The sequence below is a fragment of the Microcaecilia unicolor genome, chromosome 1 (assembly GCF_901765095.1).
Source record: "Microcaecilia unicolor chromosome 1, aMicUni1.1, whole genome shotgun sequence".
Lineage (NCBI taxonomy): Eukaryota > Metazoa > Chordata > Amphibia > Gymnophiona > Siphonopidae > Microcaecilia > Microcaecilia unicolor.
Genome location: NC_044031.1, coordinates 470173341 through 470194141, shown reverse-complemented (window position 1 = coordinate 470194141; position 20801 = coordinate 470173341).

Sequence of the window (20801 nt, the reverse complement as noted above, 5' to 3'; positions counted from 1 at the left end):
GTAGGCCATCTTCCAGTCAGTGTATAAGGTATGTTCCAAGGGATAGAGAAGGATCCTTTAAAAAATTGGCATAGTGTTATTATTTTTCCCTTTATATATTACTAGTAAAAAAGGCCCGTTTCAATTTTTAAGGAAACGGATGCTAGCAAGGTTTTCCTCGTAGTGTGTATGTTTGAGAGAGTGTGTGTGTGAGAGTGACTGTGTGTGTGAGAGAGAGAGAGAGAGACTGTGCGAGTGTGTGTGTGTGTGTGTGTGTGTGTGTCAGAGAGAGAGTGAGATTGGGTGCAATTGTGTCTGTGAGAGAGTGTGTGTGTGTCAGAATGACAGTGTGTGAGTGCATATGTGAGACACAGCGAGACCGAGAGTTTGCTGAACCCCCTTCCCCTCCCCCCTTCCACCCCTGTCTGAGTTCCTGAAACCCCTCCCATTTCTTCACATGTGAGTTCCAGGACCCCCCTGCCACTTCTTCCCATCCCCCCTCCCCTTCCCACTCCGCCTCTCCCCCCTCTCCGAGTTCCAAGGCCCCCCTCCCCCTCCTCCTCCCCTTCTTCCCCTCCCTCTTCTTCCCATCCCCCCTACCCCCTGATCCAGGACCCTCCTCCCCTTCCAGTTCCAGGACCTGCCCGTACCCTTCCAGTTGATTTCCAGGAATCTCCTCCCCCCATGTTGTTTCAGGACCCCCCTCTGAAGTTTCATGACCCCCTTCCCCCCCCCCCTGTGTTGGTCATGACCCCTCCTTCCCTCCCCTGTCATTTCAGGACCCCTCTCCTGCACGTTTTTACCTCCCGCATGCTTCACACAGCCTCTTCTTTCGCTTCCGTTTCAGCTGTTCCTGTGGTCCTGCCCTCAAGGGTGGGACCACAAGAACAGCTGAAACAGAAGCGAAAGAAGGACCCCCTTCCCCCCTGTGTCGTTCATAACCCCCACCTTCCCTCCCCTGTCATTTCAGGATCCCCCTCCCCACCTCCTGCACGCTTCACACAGCCTCTTCTTTCGCTTCTGTTTCAGCTGTTCCTGTGTCCCGCCCTCAACGGCGGAACCACATGAACAGCCGAAACAGAAGCGAAAGAAGGGCCCCTTCCCACCCCCGTGTCGTTCATGACCCCCCTTCCCTCCCCTGTCGTTTCAGGACCCCCCTCCCCACCTCCTGCACGTTTTTACCTCCTGCACTGTAGGGATGCCGCTTCACACAGCCTCTTCTTTCTCTTCTGTTTCAGCTGTTCATGTGGTTCCGCCCTTGAGGGCGGGACCACACAAACAGCAGAAACAGAAGCGATAGAAAAGGCTGTGTGTTGCGGATAATGTCACTCATCTACTGCCGGAATCAGACCACGGAGCCACGGTCACAGGCAGAAACCGAATGTTGGAGGTGAGAATTATTATATAGGACAAACCCAATTTTATATAGACCATCTAGGTCAGAAGAGGATTTTTCAAGTTGGGATGTCTACAATTTGCAACCTATTTTACAAGCAGCTCAATAAGCATGGAACCTTTTGGAAAATACATCTAAGGTCTCAATAAAATACATATGTTATTGTGGCAGAAAGAGCCTTTTTATAAAAAAATGTAATTAAAAATTGGAGGATCTGTTGTCAATGCAGCAGTGGTGTCCCTGATGAAGGATTTTGAAACAGGGATTTCTGTTGGACATCTGGAACAGATAGTGAAATAGCAATGGAATATGAGCTAAGCCAAGTTCGCTCCTTTCTGTTCTTGAATATTCTGGTGCTTTGTTTAAATATATGAACACTATCAGGGGCATTTTCAAAAGAGAAGGGCGCCCATCTTCTGACACAAATCGGGAGATGGGCGTCCTTCTCTCAGGGTCATCCAAATCGACATAATCGAAAGCCAGTTTTGGGCATCCTCATCTGCAGTCCGTCGGGGGGCCGAGCAAAGTTCATGGGGGCGTTTCAGAGGCGTAGCGAAGGTGGAATTGGGGCGTGCTTAAGAGATGGGCGTCCTCGGCTGATAATGGAAAAAAGAAGGGCGTCCCTGATGAGCATTTTGTCAGCTTTACTTGGTCCATTTTTTTTCATAACCAAGCCTCAAAAAGGTGCCCAAACTGACCAGATGACCACCGGAGAGAATCGGGGATGACCTCCCCTTACTCCCCCAGTGGTCACCAACTCCCTCCCATCATAAAAATAAAAATGTAAAAAAAAATTTGCCAGCCTCAAATGCCATACCCAGCTCCATGACAGCAGTATGCAGGTCCCTGGAGCAGTTTTAGTGGGTGCAGTGCACTTCAGGCAGGTGGACCCAGGCCCATCCCCCCTACCTGTTACACTTGTGCTAGTAAATGTGAGCCCTTCAAAACCCACCCGAAACCCACTGTACCCACATGTAGGTGCCTCCCTTCACCCCTTAGGGCTATGGTAGTGGTGTACAGTTGTGAGGAGTGGGTTTTGGGGAGGGGTTGAGGGGCTCAGCACTGAAGGTAAGGGAGGTATGCACCTGGGAGCAATTTTGAAGTCCACTGCAGTGCCCCCTAGGGTGCCCGGTTGGTGTCCTGGCATGTGAGGGGGACCAGTGCACTACGAATGCTGGCTCCTCCCATGACCAAATGCCTTGGATTTGGTCATTTTTGAGATGAGCGTCCTCGATTTCAATTTTCGCCAAAAACCAGGGAGGACCATCTCTAAGGTCGAACATCTCAACATTTAGGTTGGCCATCTCTAAGGTCGACCTAAATGTTGAGATTTGGGCATCCCCGACCGTATTATCGAAACGAAAGATGGGTGCCCATCTTGTTTCGATAATAACGGTTTCCCCTCCCCTTCGCTGGGACATTCTTAGAGATGGATGCCCTTAGAGATGGTCATCCCCGTTCGATTATGCCCCTCCATGTATATTTTTTGATTTTTGTTTTTCAGTCAACGGATTTTGGGGGTGTTTTGTTTATATGGATTCCTATTGAATTTTTCATAATCCTGGTCCAATATGATAAACTATAATATGCAAGATTAGTGTTTATATATATATATATATATATATATATATATATATATATATATATATATATATATAAAATAAATAAATAAATTAAGGGATACAAAATTGGGACTATTAATGATGTATAGAACTTTCAAGTGAGCCGTTTTTCGGCTAAAGTCACTGAAATTTAAGCTCGGCTGTGGTTACAGCCTATACTGAATTCTCCTTTGTTCCCTTTTTAAATAAAGTAACAGGACTGTGCTATTTTCTAGGTATCTGATATATCTTTCATATTTTGGGATTGCCTATTTTTTTTTTATTTTTGATTAAAATAAAGAGTGGCATCACTCTAGGCTTTGTGTGTGTTAATGCTGACATACACATAAACTTTAGCATTTGCTACTTACACGTGCAAGTACCAGATTTTGCAAATCTATGCATCCAAAGAGAGCTCATTAAGAAGCCATGCCAAAACTCAAATTTTTGTATTTGAGGTATTTTTAAACACCAAAGAGATCATTTCAACTGCCCTTCAATCAGTCTTCCAAAGCCCAGCTCCAAACAAGCTAACATTTATGCATGAATTGGAGCAAGTGTAATTGATGACAGGGAAATGTTTTTGTAGTATACATACCTATATTGCCAATTAAACTCCACCTAAACAACCTCCAGAGCATGCCCCTTAAATTAGTGACAATGTCAAGCATATGCTAAAGACCTGCTATAGCAAACTTACCCCCTGTTTACTAAGCCGCACTAGCAGCTGCCGTGTGCTAATGCTGACACAGCCCATTCAGCGCAGCTTCCGGGGGGGGGGGGATCTGCATATGCAGTGCCATTATCCTTATAGGTAGTGGCAATGATTATATGAATGCTGTGGTTATTACGCTGGAGCTATCTATACTTTATGTCTTAATAATGCTACAGGATAATTTTTTAGCCTGCTCTCGCCCCTCCCCAAACACAGCCCTTTCTTATATGCATTTGTCAGTACTATTTGGTTCATTTCAGTGCCTAGAAAATTTAACTGTATGCAAATTGCTTATGCATGTGTACTCCTATGAATTCATACATATACAATCACTTTGCACAGCAGAAATGTTTTAGTACGCATACCGGATGTGCATTTGAAACAAATGTGTTGAAAAACATGAAAAAAATCACAAAAATAGAAAACATTTCAGAAAATATGAACACCAACCAAATATGTTTTGTTTCTTGCTATGCATATCCCTATTTTATTTTTCTATGAATAGTATCAGGCCTTTCAGTCAAATATTTGGCTCAGTTATGTCCTAGAAGTAGTTAAAATGCATAGATAGTAAAGTTATCGCCAATTCCTGCACCCCAAATTTACATGCCAGTACTTACACTTGATGAAACCTAGTGTAAATCCTGGGGCACAACTTGGGCGCACTTTCCCCATAAGAACATAATAATAGCCATACTGGGTCAGACCGATGGTCCATCCAGTCCAGTACCCTGTTTCCAACAGTGGCTAATCCAAGTTACAAGTACAAGGCAGAAACCCAAATAGTAGCAGCATTCCATGCTACCACTCCCAGGGCAAGCAGTGGCTTCCCCATGTCTGTTTCAATAGCAGATTATGGATTTTTCCTCCAGGAACTCAGATACGCTAACCACTTTTACCACATCCTCTGGCAATAAGTTCCAAAGCTTACACTATTCATTGAGTGAAAAAATATTTCCTCCTATTTGTTTTAAAATTGTTTCCATGTAACTCTTTGAGTGTCCCGTGGTCTTCTAATTTTTGAAAGAGTAAAAAAATCGATTCATTTTTACCTACTCTACACCACTAAAGATGTAGTAGACCTCAATCATATCTCACCTCAGCCATCTCGTTTCAAAGCTGAGCAGCCCTAACCTTTTTAGCCTTTCCTCATATGAGAAGAGTTTCATCCCTTTTATCATTTTGGTCGCTCTTCTTTGAATCTAGGAATTTTACCTCCGTAGTACTCCCTGATGTAACATTTACCCAATTAATACTGGGGTAATTGAAATCACTGTTGCCCAATTTGCCAGCTTTCCTCATTTCTAGGATTTGAAAGAAGTGAGGCTGGGACTGCTTGTCAAAAAGTTTCAACAGGATATGTCAAATGAGTCCTGTTTCTTCCTTATCTATCCCAATACAACTCTGCTCTTTCTGTATCAGCAAAAAAAAATGTTGTTTCCTGGTCCCATAGATTACAAAGGTGCCAAAAACAAATGCATACAATTGCCTTATACAAGTAAAACAAACGTATTCCAAAAGTAACAAGGAGAGATAAACTGTTTCAAGCTAACAGGCCAATATTCAGATGGACTTATCTGGGTAAAAAAGACAGCTACCTAGATAAGTTCTGTTGACCAGGTTATACTCAGCTTTTAACTATACTTACCTGTATAGTACCATTGAGTAGCTGGGCAGACCATTACAGCACTATCTAATTAGTGTTGCGATGGTCCAGGTGTAGAGTTGGGGAGAACATGGCAGTTTTCCAGGTACTGTCAATATCCAGTGCTGGTACACGGATGACTAACCAAGCAAATAGGACCGCATAAAGGGTCATGGATTTGGGTAAAGGGGGGGGGGGGCTCATGGATTTGATATACCGCCTTTTTGTGGGTACAACCGAAACAACTGAAGCAGTTTACATACAGGTACTTTTTCTGTCTCTGTCACAATCTGAATTTGTACCTGGGGCAATGGAGGGTTAAGTGACTTGCCCAGGGTCACAAGGAGCTGCAGTGGAAAGCAAGTCCAGTTCCCCAGGTTCTCAGCCCACTGCACTAACCATTAGCCTACTCCTCCTTCCAGTCAGTGGTACCCTGATAACTGCCAGAGTCAATTATTTCATAAAAATCTAATTCATGACGTACAAGGATCAGTATTTTTAGCGTAGTAATATTTGAACTTACCCACAAGAAGGTCGCAGACAGCTAAGTTTAGAAGAAAGTAACAGCTGAGATTTCTGAGGTTCTTGTCCACAACAAAAGCTAGAATGACTAGTGCATTCCCCACCACTGTTACTAAACTCAACAAGGACATAAGGAAACCTAAAATGATAACAGTGCTAAGAGAAAACAAATAACCATTACTGCTGATTTTGTAGGGTAGATCTTTGTCTTTTCCTCCAGAGGTAGAGAAATTTGTCAAGATTGCAACTGTAAGGTTTATATTACTGTGAATGATGAACTCCATATTTATAAGCATAAAGAAGAAGCAACGTGTTCAGTGAGGGTGACCTCTTTTTTTTCCTCTGTTCCAGTAAAAGATTGTTTAAATAGCTTCCAGACACCTGCGTTCTGTGATTATATGTTCCCTTCAAGGCTGAATTAAAAAACACTTTCACATATTCTCACCGGCATGCTCCCAGGTTCCTTAATTTCAGAGGTTTTAATAATCCCCATCCTTTCTTAAACCATACGACATACTGTTGTTGAATCATTTTCCAATAACATATGCTTGTTTATATCAATGTAGCTTACATCTTTGATGTTTAAGCTTTCCCAGAATGCACCTTCTTTCCCTTTTAGTTTTATTCAAAAATTATTTTAATGATATCCTGCAATTGACTAATTTTAAGTCTAATTTTATTTCCAAGTTGTATTCTATTTCTTTCAATTCTTCCCCAGTGACAAACCAGTCAAATGTAGCTCAGGTGGTAGAGGATCTATCATATCTAATTTGACTGATTTCCTTGAATCTTCTCAGGATCTGATCTCCTCACCTTTTGGCTGATTCAGATAAAGTTGGTGTGTTTAAAGTTATTTGTCTAAGAAGGATTTTGTGGTCACAAAGTAACCATTTTTCTCATGTGACTTAAGATACCCAAATTAGGAGGAATCAGTTTTTGCAATTAAAAGTTTGTGTATTGGTCATTGGTGCTTCCTCACTTTTATGTTTTCTGTGAAAATATTTAATTACATTTCTGGGCACAAATTTAGTATAAAGAGCTCTCTTAATGGGAAGTTTTTCTATTTTATAATTGCAAGGTGTATGGACCACATCCCGGGAGTCGACTTTAACCAGTTGCTGGCCGTGGACTGAAAGCACTGTTGTGAGGCTTTAGCTAAGGGTTATTTGCTTTTGAAAAAGGATTTGGAGTGAGGATTGGTGGGGCAATGAGAATGTTGGGAGAGTAGGATTGTGGGGGACCATTGCATCAGTGGGAACCAGCTCACTCTTTGCTGTGCCTCATGAAGCTGGTCACACTATTTTTCTCAGGATGAAGATGAATAGTTGGTGAAAGGCTCCACAGTCACAGCAACTTCCTTCCAATTTTAACATTCATCAGGTGAGAGTTGCTTCTTCAGGCCACATTTTGTCATTGGCTGCAGGGCTGGGGCTGGGCCTGCTCTGTGTACTGACACGCAGACAGTCAGGGCTCAATGTGGGCTTCACAAGCAACCAACTGCAGTGGCTGAAGGGACTGGGATTGCTGGCATGTGGTGGGGCCATGTCTGAGGTGCTAGAATCGGTTGTTGCTGCTGATAATGCATTGGAGCTCTCTGCTTCCCTGCTGTGGCTGGCTGATGGTTCGGATGTGCAAGAGATTATTCAGTTTTCTAGGCCTAGGATGTCATCTGTATCAGGAGTAGCAGGCCTTAATCCTGAGCTTTACCACCTGCTTCTTCCTCTACACATATTGGCCTTATGGGTTAAATGACTGATTTGGGTGTAAGGGCAGTACTGGGTGCCATCATTTCACAATTGCTTTTGGGAGCAGAGCAGGGGTGGTTTGATACTGGGGATCTAGGTTGTTCATTTTAGAGGGGGCTAGCAAACCTCAGGATTAGAAGGGATAATGCCAGTGGCGTAGCCACAGGTGGGCCTGGGTGGGCGAGGCCCACCCATTTAGGGTTCAGGCCCACCCAACAGTAGCACAAGTTTAATGGTAGCTGGTGGGATCCCAAGCTCAGCCTGCTGAAGACTGCGAATGTTCAGTTTTCAGTGCATTGCCTGAGGCAGACTGCCAAGGTGGAAAGAAGCATTTTCCCACCAGCTGAGATATTTTTTAGGTGGTGGTTGGGGGGGGGGGGAGAACAATTGGAGCCCACCCACTTCTTCCCTAGGCCCACCCAAAATCTGTTGTCTGGCTAAGCCCCTGGATAATGCACCACGATAATCCAAAATGGTGAAAAACAATTTCTTTATTGATAGCTATACATTCTGTCTTGATCTCTTCCACTCATGACTAAACTCATGGAAGGCAAAGTGACGAAACAGCTTACTGAATACCCATATAAACACTCAATTCTGCACGAGTTCCAATCAGGATTTCAGACTAATCACAGCACCAAAACTGTACTAGTGTCCGCAATGAACTCATTCAAACAGGCAATTGCGACTGGTAACAACATCCTCCTCCTGCAATTCAACATGTCCAGCGCCTTTGACATGGTTAACCATGAAATACTAATACATATACTGGAATACTTCGGAGTAGGAGGCATTGTTCTCAAATGGTTCAAAGGATTCCTAACCACAAGATCATACCAAGTAACAACGAACGCAGACAGATCACCACCATGGATACCTGAGTGTGGAGTTCCCCAGGGATCCCCTCTCTCACCAACATTATTCAACCTAATGATGATACCTCTAGCCAAACTACTAGCCAATCAAAACCTAAACCCCTACATTTATGCAGATGACGTCACAATCTACATCCCATTCAAACATGATCTAAATGAAATCACTAACGAGATCAACCAAAGCCTCCAAATAATGCACACTTGGGCAGATGCATTCCAACTAAAACTTAACGCAGAAAAAACACAATGTCTTGTACTCACCTCACAACATAACACAAAAAACTTCAACACCATAATCACACCATACTGTTCCCTTCCGGTTTCACAAAACTTGAAAATTCTTGGAGTCACCATTGATCGAAACCTCACTCTTGATACCCACGTGAAAAACATGACGAAAAAGATGTTCTACAGTCCATGTGGAAACTTAAAAGAGTAAAACCTTTCTTCCCGAGATACATCTTCCGAACCCTGGTACAGTCAATGGTAATAAGTCATCTAGACTACTGCAATGCACTATACTCCGGATGCAAAGAACAATCAAAAAACTCCAAACTGCCCAGAATACAGCCGCCAGACTCATATTTGGAAAAACTAAATATGAAAGCGCAAAACCCCTAAGAGAGAAACTTCACTGGCTTCCACTTAAGGAACGCATTGCGTTCAAGATCTGCACGATTGTACACAAAATCATTCATGCAGATGCCCCAATCTACATGCTAAACCTCATAGACCTACCTCCCAGAAACACCACAAGATCATCCCGCAAATTTCTCAACCTGAACTACCCCAGCTGCAAAGGACTTAAATACAAGCTGATGCACGCCACTACCTTCTCTGACAAGAGTACGCAGATATGGAATGCAATAACCACGGACTTGAAAGCAATCAAAGAAACAACTATCTTTCAAAAATCTCTGAAAACATTCTTCTTCAACGAGGCCTACAATGAGAACCTATAACCTCACTAAGTCACCTCACCAAACCACTCAGTTATGAACGCCCACCTTCTATAACTACCATAGCAAATCTCTTCTGTCTTCCCTCTTCCCTTCCTTAATTGCTACACAATACTAACTGTATCTGATATCCTGATATGACAATGTTAACAGATCTATGTAAGCCACATTGAGCCTGCAAATAGGTGGAGGAATGTGAGATACAAATGCAATAAATAATAATAATGAATACAGAGACATAGTCCCAGACAGACTCATTCAACAAGAGCCATGTTTTAGTTTTCCAGCCTTCATCAGGAGTTGACTGCAGTTGTAGATTATGATTAAAATTTCAAAAGAACTCGAACGACAAAAGAAAAATGTCAATTGTTATGCTGTTGTGTTTTTAATAAATCTCTGCTTCTAACTATATTTTGGGTATGGACTGCCTGCATTTAGGTGACACAAAGCCACTTGAGGTTTATCTTTTGTCATTCGAGTTCTCTTTAAATTTTAATCACAGTCTACAACTGCAGTCAATTCCTGATGAAGACTGGAAAGCTGAAACTTGGCCCATGTTCAGTGAGTCTGTCTGGGACACTGCCTTATTTTTGAAAGTGATGGGCACCCAGATTTCAACCCAAATCGTGAGATGGGCGCCTTTCTCCCGTGGGCACCCAAATCAGTATAATCAAAAGCCGATTTTGGGCATTTTCAACTGCAATCTGTCGCGGAAACGGGCAAAGTTGATGGGGGCGTATCGGAGGCGTGGTGACGGCGGGACTGGGGCGTGGTTATCAGCCGAGGAGAGATGGGTGCCCTTGGCTGATAATCGAAAAAAGAAAGGCGTTTTTACCGCGAATTTGGGTCATTTTTGGACCCTTTTTTTTCACGAACAAGTACCCTAAATGACCACATGACCACCGGAGGGAATCGGGGATGATCACCCCTGACTCCCCCAGTGGTCACTAACCCCCTCCCACCATAAAATAGCAAACTTTAAGAACTTTTTTTTCCAGCCTGTATGCCACCCTCAAATGCCATACCCAGCTCCATCACAGCAGTATGCAGGTCCCTGGAGCAGTTGTTAGTGGGTGCAGTGCACTTCAGGCAGGTGGACCTAGGCCCATCCCCCCTACCTGTTACACTTGTGCTGGTAAATGGGAGCCCTCCAAACCGCCCCCAAAACCCACTGTACCCACATATAGGTGCCCCCTTCAGCCATAAGGGCTATGGTAATGGTGTAGAGTTGTGGGCAGTGGGTTTTGGGGGGATTTGAGGGGCTCAGCACCCAAGGGGTGGGAGCTATGGACTTGGGAGGTATTTAATTTTTTTTTTTTACTTTTTACAAGTGCCCCCTAGGGTGTCCGGTTGGTGTCCTAGCATGTGAAGGGGACCAGTGCACTACGAATCCTGGCCCCTCCCACGACCCTATGCCTTGGATTTTTTCATTTTTGAGCTGGGCACCTTTGGTTTCCATTATCGCTGGAAAACGAAACCGCCCAGCTCAAATCTGCACAAATCCAATGCATTTGCTCGGCACAAACCGTATTATCGCAAAAAAATGGACGCCCATTTTTTTCAAAAATACGGTCTGTCCCGCCCGTTCATGTACCCATTCTCGGACATAGTCGCCCATGGAGATGGGCATTCGCATTTGATTATGCCCCTCCACATCTCTGTATTCAATTTTTTTTAATTTTTTTTTTTTAAATCATTTATTTATAATTTTTTTCATTTTACAAGGATCACTTGCAAAACAGTAAAACAGAGATGATTGTACATTAAAACAATATTAGAAGAAAACAATCTCAACAAGATAAATGGATTTTATACAATCTTTCTCTTTCTTAGACCACAAAATAAATAGGGAGAGTGAAACAAGACAAGGAGATCAATTTAAACAACAGCAAACAAAGAAAACGTGGTATTAACCCGATTATCCCCAGTTATTATTTATCTAAATCATTATTCCACATTGATCATCTGGTTGGTTTCTTCAAGACCATAACGGTGCATAGTCCATCAATTTCATTGGAAACCTATTTGTTGTCCAATATTAGTGAAAGTAATACACCTGATTTCATTTTTTTCCCCTTTTAAAACCAGAAATTGTTTAACAATACAAACCCTTGAATCTCCAATCCAATTCCCGCTGATTAAAGTAATCCCAGTTTCACAGGCTTCACTCCTTTTGAATTAATATATTAAGAGGAATCATTTCAGAGGAAAAAAAACATTAGGAGTCATACCCGGAACTCTGGGAAAACAACAATCTCGATATTAATCATCTGTAACAATATTCATTTTGTTCAAATTTTTCTGGTCTTTTATCATTTTCAAATCTTAACCGTTTCCTACTTCAGTAGAACTTCATTTGCTGTATATTCTCAAAGGATTCGATTAGATTATCCATGTGGCTCATTAACAAGACTATATCTGGAGCAAAGTCATTCTCTACCACCGTCAGGTCCTGGAGCACCCTCCAGATGACATTCAATGCAACCTCCATGGGAGCCAAAAACTCCAAGCTGATAACTCTTAAGGGTTTAGGAGTAGCACCGCCGACACAGGTTCAGCTGTAAACGACTTCCGTTTCAGCATACAATCCTGACTCACTCCTCCACTCCTTTGGGCATGGTGGTTAAATGATTTTTGAGCGATGAAGTTGTTTCCAGGTCCAAGAGCATTGACGTTCCTTCGTCGGCGCTAATCAAAGGACTCATCAACCCAGTCATTTATGGGCAGCTCGTCACACAGCGGTCCCACACTTGCTGCACAGGGGACAAAACGCTGGTCATCGGCGGCTGACCCCCCACTGTCCCCTTCCTCTGTTAAGGCAACTGCAATGCAGAGAGGAAATTTCAAATGAACAAAAACTGAACTTCAGAGGACAGCTGGGCCGTTGAGTGTACGAGATTCAGGTCACCATCTTTCCCCTCTCCCTAATTTGGGACACTCTTTGTCTGGTTTCTCCTCAGAGGCCTGTCTGATATGGGTAACCTTTCAGCATAGCCCTCTGAGTCATTGAAACACGGAAGCCCCTCCACCACTTACAAGGTGGTGTCCCTTCGGAGGGGTCTGTATTCAATTTTGATGAAGAATAAATATACAGCTATCAATAAAGAAATTGTTTTTCACCACCTTGGATCATCTTGGTGCTTTATCCCTTCCACTCCTGAGGTTTGCTTGCACTGTCATGTGGGAATATTGGTTTTCTCCTTGTTTTTTGGACTTCAATCATTTTAGGGGGGGGAGCATGCCTCCTCCTCACAGATGCTGCTCCCTACTAAAGTGGTGGGTAGTCAATATGGGTTTCTCAGGTCAGGTGCCATTTACATGGTCCTTATTCCCCATAGCAGGTTGGAGCCCTCTGGGTATATCTGAGGCAGATGCCAGAGTGGAAGCCTTCATGACTTCTCTATCTGGGATACCACTGGCTTGGTTAATGTGGGTCATGGCTCTCTTTCAGCTCCTTCTTCTGCTGCTTTTTCTTTTTCACAGGTTCAAGTCAGGGTACCACCATAGGCTTTCTCTGCAGGGTCTTCCAGCATTGGAGACTGCAATCAGTGCTTCAGGATATTTCCAGAGCTACCAAGCTTGAGAGAGGCACAACAGGAGATGAAATTGTGCCATATTCATCTGCAATACCTAGACTGGATGAGCAAATTTCAAGGGTTGAGCAGGGCAGATCATTGGGTAGTTTTGGTGAACAAGTGTGCTGGTTAAAAGGAAAAGGGGAAGGGTAAAATGAAGAGTAAACATAGGAGGAGGAGTAGTTCTGGGTCATCTTCTTCTTCCTCTGCCTCTTTCTGGATAGCAGGGGTCATCCAACAGGGACTGAGAAGTCTTCCTTGGTAGGGTCTGAGAAAAGGGATACCCCAGCTCTTGCTACCTACATGGAATAATGGGAGTTGGTTCCTAACACATTGTGGCATAAGATTTGTAAGCATAAACGTATAGACATGTTCCCACTGATGGAAGAAAAGAAAAAAAGGAGAGATAGAAAGAAGAAGGCTAAGAAGGATGATGGAAATTCTAAGACAATTTTTAAGAATATTGTGAATAGGTTAGGTTCTTTCTGCCTTTGTCTAGCGTGTGGTGCGAGTACTCCCTGGATCAATATGGTATGCTTTTGGCTTAAGCCAAAGATTATTTTAGGGGCTTTTCAAAAGTACCAAGGCTGGTGCTGGCTTAATTATGACAAAGTGTTTAGGGATAAGATGGAGGAGAACAAGAACAGTACTGGGCAGACTTCTACGGTCTGTGCCCTGAGAAAGGCAAGGACAAATCAAACTCCGGTATACATATAAAGTATCACATACCATGTAAAATGAGTTTATCTTGTCGGGCAGACTGGATGGACCGTACAGGTCTTTATCTGCCGTCATTTACTATGTTACATGGATGTCCCCGACCCATAATGGAAAAAAAAGGGCATCCCTGATGAGCACTTGGACGACTTTACCTGGTCCTGTTTTTCTTATGACCAAGCCACAAAAAGGTACCCGAAATGACCAGATGATCACCGGAGAGAATCGGGGATGACCTCCCCTTACTCCTCCAGTGGTCACTAACCCCCTCCCACCCTCAAAAAAAATTCTTTAAAAATATTTTGTGCCAGCCTCTATGCCAGCCTCAAATGTCATACTCAGGTCCATCACAGCAGTATGCAGGTCCCTGGAGCAGTTTTAGTGGGTGCAGTGCACTTCAGGCAGGTGGACCCAGCCCCATCCTCCCCTACCTGTTACACTTGTGGTTTTAAATGTGAGCCCTACAAAACCCACCAGAAACCCACTGTACCCACATCTAGGTGCCATGTACCCCCACCCAGTGGGAGGACCAAGGGCCAGCAAAAGAGCACACTCTCCATCCACATTAAGGGCCAGCTGGGGAGGCCAGGGCTCCAGCTGCCTACTTCAGCCATGTGGACCCACATCTGCAGCTCCTGCAGCAAGTTGATGATACATAGACTGCCGTGCTGCCCGGCGACTGATCCTGGTGCATATGTTGGCCCTGCTCCAGATGCAGGCTAGGAGCACCGGCCACTACATTAAGCACTAGGGACAGCAGTGAGTGTTCATCCAGAGTTCTTTCCTGGTGCCAATCAAATACTGCTGTGGTAAATGTAAAACCTGTGATGTGACCATGGAGTTGAATGGTTGCTTTGTACATCCTATTACTAAAAACAAGAATATGTGCTTAAACATTTCACAACGTGCACCTCTGAGTTCACTGTATATGTAATCATATGTCCGTGCACTATATTGTATGTCAGGCAAACCACCAGACAATTATGCAAATGGGTTGGTGAGCAAAAGAGTTGCATTGCTTGTAAGAGAGAGGAGGAGCCATTGGTTCAGCATTTTCTGGCTTCTGTACATGACTTTTCACAAGCAAAATGCTCTGCAATTGACCACATTCCAGCTGAGGATCAGAGCGGTGACAGGAGGTTGGCTCTTCTGAACCACGAACAAGAATGGATTCATCGCCTCAACACAGAGGCACATAATAGTTTGAACGGGATTGATTTCCTTAGACTGTTCTTTAAGTTTCATGTTATGCAGTCTAATGAAGATTTGAGGACCGGTATGTCTTTTAATGACGTAATGGATGACATCCTAGCATTGTCACTTCCAGGGATTATAGTACATTATCTAGGCACTAGTAAAAAAAAGGCCCATTTCTGACACAAATGAAACAGACGCTAGCAAGGTTTTCCTCGGAGTGCGTATGTTTGAGAGAGTGTGTGTGAGAGTCACTGTGTGAGAGAGAGAGTGAGTGTGTGAGCATGTACAGTGGTGGAAATAAGTATTTGATCCCTTGCTGATTTTGTAAGTTTGCCCACTGACAAAGACATGAGCAGCCCATAATTGAAGGGCAGGTTATTGGTAACAGTGAGAGATAGCACATCACAAATTAAATCCGGAAAATCACATTGTGGAAAGTATATGAATTTATTTGCATTCTGCAGAGGGAAATAAGTATTTGATCCCCCACCAACCAGTAAGAGATCTGGCCCCTACAGACCAGGTAGATGCTCCAAATCAACTCGTTACCTGCATGACAGACAGCTGTCGGCAATGGTCACCTGTATGAAAGACACCTGTCCACAGACTCAGTGAATCAGTCAGACTCTAACCTCTACAAAATGGCCAAGAGCAAGGAGCTGTCTAAGGATGTCAGGGACAAGATCATACACCTGCACAAGGCTGGAATGGGCTACAAAACCATCAGTAAGACGCTGGGCGAGAAGGAGACAACTGTTGGTGCCATAGTAAGAAAATGGAAGAAGTACAAAATGACTGTCAATCGACAAAGATCTGGGGCTCCACGCAAAATCTCACCTCGTGGGGTATCCTTGATCATGAGGAAGGTTAGAAATCAGCCTACAACTACAAGGGGGGAACTTGTCAATGATCTCAAGGCAGCTGGGACCACTGTCACCACGAAAACCATTGGTAACACATTACGACATAACGGATTGCAATCCTGCAGTGCCCGCAAGGTCCCCCTGCTCCGGAAGGCACATGTGACGGCCCGTCTGAAGTTTGCCAGTGAACACCTGGATGATGCCGAGAGTGATTGGGAGAAGGTGCTGTGGTCAGATGAGACAAAAATTGAGCTCTTTGGCATGAACTCAACTCGCCGTGTTTGGAGGAAGAGAAATGCTGCCTATGACCCAAAGAACACCGTCCCCACTGTCAAGCATGGAGGTGGAAATGTTATGTTTTGGGGGTGTTTCTCTGCTAAGGGCACAGGACTACTTCACCGCATCAATGGGAGAATGGATGGGGCCATGTACCGTACAATTCTGAGTGACAACCTCCTTCCCTCCGCCAGGGCCTTAAAAATGGGTCGTGGCTGGGTCTTCCAGCACGACAATGACCCAAAACATACAGCCAAGGTAACAAAGGAGTGGCTCAGGAAGAAGCACATTAGGGTCATGGAGTGGCCTAGCCAGTCACCAGACCTTAATCCCATTGAAAACTTATGGAGGGAGCTGAAGCTGCGAGTTGCCAAGCGACAGCCCAGAACTCTTAATGATTTAGAGATGATCTGCAAAGAGGAGTGGACCAAAATTCCTCCTGACATGTGTGCAAACCTCATCATCAACTACAGAAGACGTCTGACCGCTGTGCTTGCCAACAAGGGTTTTGCCACCAAGTATTAGGTCTTGTTTGCCAGAGGGATTAAATACTTATTTCCCTCTGCAGAATGCAAATAAATTCATATACTTTCCACAATGTGATTTTCCGGATTTAATTTGTGATGTGCTATCTCTCACTGTTACCAATAACCTACCCTTCAATTATGGGCTGCTCATGTCTTTGTCAGTGGGCAAACTTACAAAATCAGCAAGGGATCAAATACTTATTTCCACCACTGTATGTGTGACAGAGAGAGAGTGAGTGTAGGTACGAGTGTGTCTGTGAGAGAGTATGTGTGTGAGAATGAGTGTGTGCGAGTGCGTATGTGAGCCACAGTGAGTGTGAGAGTGTGTTTCACACAGATACAGAGTGTGAGAGAGTATGCGTGCGATACACAGACTCTCTGTGAGACCGAGAGTGTATGAGATCGAGAGAGTGTTTGAGAGTGACTGTGTGACACATAGAGAGTGAATGTGATACAGTGTGAGACATAGAATGTGTGATAGACAGTGTATGAGAGTGAGAGAAAGACACTGACTGTGAGAGAGTGTGTGTGTGTGACAGAGATACCTCCCCCTCCCTCTCTGGTCTCAGGACCCCCTTCCCCTCTCAGGTCTCTGGACCCCCTCCCCTCTGGTCTCAGGAACCCCTCCCTGGTCTCAGGCCCCGCCCCTGCCGCCCTTGTCGCCATGCCCCCCCCCGAGGTTGCCGCTGCCACTCACCCCTCCACCCCCTCCCAGGGTGCCACTGCTCCTCCTCTCCACCCCCCCCCTCAAGTTCGCCGCAGCCACTGCTCCCCCCTCTGTCCGACGTCAGCTCCCATTTCCGGCCATTGCTGCTTCTCATTAAATTAAACTACCAAAAATGTTTTTAAAAAGGAAGCGTGGTACCACAGGCAGCCATCAGGCATTGGCTGTCAGCTCTGCAGCCACTCCTCTCGCCTCTCATGTCACTGCCCCTGGAGTAGAACCCCGGAGGAGCGCAGCGACATTAGAGGCAAGAGGAGCGGCTGCAGAGCTGACAGCCAATGCCTGATGGCTGCCTGCAGTGCTGCGCTTCCTTTTGAAAAACATTTTTGGTGGTTTAATTTGCTATTTTTGTTTTTTGTAGCGGTCGCTGCTGCTCAACAGGAGAAGCAGCAGTGGCCAGAAATGGGAGCTGATGTCGGACGGAGGGGGGGAGCGGCGGCGACCTTGGGGGGGTGGAGGGGGAGCAGTGGCTGCGGCGACCTCGGGGGGATGGAGGGGTGGCACCCTGGAGGGGTGAGCGGCGGTAACCTTGGGGGGCGTGGTGGCGAGGGCGGCAGGGGGGGGCCCTGGGCACGGCACGGCCCAGTCTATTGGCGGCCCTGGGTGAAGATGGTGTTGCGTGTGGAGGAAGAGCTGAAGCTTCTCCTCCAACGTTCCAATGTCTCTCACTGCGTTCGTAACCATCTCCTGACATCAGGCCAGCAGGCTTCTACTGCGGGCCAGTGACGTCAGGAGATGGTACGATTCCAGTGAGACACATTGGAACATTGGAGGAGCAAATTATTATATTAGATTAGTATTGCTTTTTATTAAAAGAAAAAATGGTAAAATATTTATAAATCACATATGAGTTCATCTCCCTTCTTCTGAGGGGTTTCCATACTGAAAACATGTACAAAATATAAGAATAAATCAATCATTTAACCTACAGAACTGTCAAATCACATCTTTAATTCAAAAGTGTGATAAGAAGCATAGAATTGTTCTTGTATAGGATAGAATCTTTAAGAATGCTTTCTTAATTTTCTTATGGCACAGAGGATATAAAACAGGATTAATGGAGGAATTTATCCATAAGAGCCACAATGTAATATCATACCAGTAGGGTTCTAAGCACATCCCTTGGCAAAAAGCACGGATACTCATAAGGAGTGTATATGGTGCCCAGCAAATACCATATATGCACACAAGGATTGTAAGAGACCTTGCAATTTTATTATCTCTGTTTAATTTTGCATATTGGACGGTATTCAAAGGCACATCAGTACTCTTTTCCCTAACATTTGGAAAGTTGTTTGTTTCTGTTTTGGCTAGGTCGCTTAACCTTCTTCCCACCACAAATGTAGTGGGAGACTGAAATATTGTAGATACAAACACTTGTCCTTCAGTTGTAATGCAAGACATATGGGCATCATTGCTTCCGCTCCCATCCTTTTCTTTTCCACAGGCAGCAGGATTGCTTTCATTTGTAGTAACACTTTGTTGGTTCTTCAGTCGGTTTTTGTTTCGCTTTCTGATATTTGAGTAGATGCATAAATTGAAATAGAGAACACAAAGGAATGGAAAATAGAAATCAAACATGGATGCTGTGAGCAAGAAATACCAGGCATTGTCAAATTCATAGGTACATACACCCTCGGGAACTATACTCCATCCTACAAAATCTTCCCAAAATACAATTGCTGGCCCATAAAGAAGGAAGGAGAGGATCCACAACACCACTAATCTTAAAAGGGTATAACGTGATGCTTCCTTTGTTCCTTGTTGCATCCTGTAGGTGACCTAAAGAGGACAGTGATAAGATTAGTAATGGTGGCTGTCACATTCAGACTTCAAAGATCCTTCAGGACCTTCAATATGTACTGGATATTAAACACACAAAGGACCAAATTCTATAAATAATGCCGAAAAATCATTGCTGAAACAAAGTGCAAAACCCTATTCGTAAATGGCATTGAAAGTTAGGTGCCTTTTATAGAATACACAGTGCCAGGATTGGCACCTAACGTTAGATGCGAGGATTTACACCAAGTAGACCCTAGCATCTAAATTAGATGCAGATCCCCCTTCTAGGAACATCCTTGATCTGCCCCTGACCCACCCATGGCCATGACCCCTCTTTGGAGCAATGTGTAAATTTATGTGCAGATTCCCATGACTAAAAATGCACATGTAAATTTAAATTAATGCCAATCAGTGCTGATAATTGATTATTAGCACTGATAATTGATTATTAGCACCCACTTATCTGCACTAATTGGTTCATTATTCAATTAAATTGTGCACGCAAATTTGATGCGTGCTGAAATTTATGTGCACAATTTTAAGTGCCATTTATAGGATTCCAAGGAAAAGGAAGTAACAGCATTTAGCTCACTCAGTCAACATTCCCTCTAAACTGTACAGGACACTACCTGTGTTACATAAATACATACATACATACATACATAACATAGTAGGTGATGGCAGAAAAAGACCTGTACAGTCCATCCAGTCTGCCCAACAAGATAAACTCTTATGCGCTACTTTATATGTATACCTGACCTTGATTTGTATCTACCATTTTCAGGGCACAGACTGTGTTCTTGCCATAAGTGTACTGCAGCAATTTTGCAGTTTCCATCCATCAAGCAAGCAAGCAAGCAGGTTCTTCTGAATTTTAAGGAGACCTGCCTACCCTGCAAGATTGCTGGAGCACACCTAACAGTATGAACATGGGAGAGAACATTGCACAGAATAACACATAATTCAGAAAGGAAAACAAGTTGGGAAGTGCACACTTACAGCGGAACAAAAGGTGCATTTCTCTTCCTCTGTTGACAGATTCATACATGTCTGTGTGGAGATCTTTGTGGAAAAGATGCATTAAATTGCATCTTTGTAGAGAGGCATTTGGTGTGAAGACAGGGGCTCTATGTAATCTGTGTGTTTGTGTGTAGGGGGTTTAAATATGTCTATGGGAAGGCTTTGGAAGTGGGAGCTAGGGTATTTTTATGGAAGGAATATATGTATGGAAAGGAGATGCAGACTGTGTTTATGGGGAAATGTGTGGGGGGTGAAAGGAAAAGGTAGAATACAGCTGTGGGGGGCAGAGTTGTATGGAGAAGAGACGTAGGTAAATATGGGAAGTGTATGTGGTGCTATATGTGTCAAGTGAGAGAGGTATGAGGAGCTGTTGGAGAGAGAGCTGGCGTTGGGGAAGAGTGTGGAAAGAGGGTTGGATGGGTAAGATACTAGAGCTAGAGGATGTGGAGAGACAGAATGTATAGGAGTTGGGACTGTAAATTTGCATTATGCTTACAGCATGTTAAGTAGCAAATAAAGTGTAAAAGTTAGCCACTTACAGCTTTGGTAACAGAGAAATATCGATCATAACTGAGAAACAGAATGCTATAGACAGAAGCTATGCATATGGTGGAATCCATAGTGAGCCAAAATTTACAGACACCCATTCCAGTAGTCCATCTTCCAGTTAATGTGTAAGG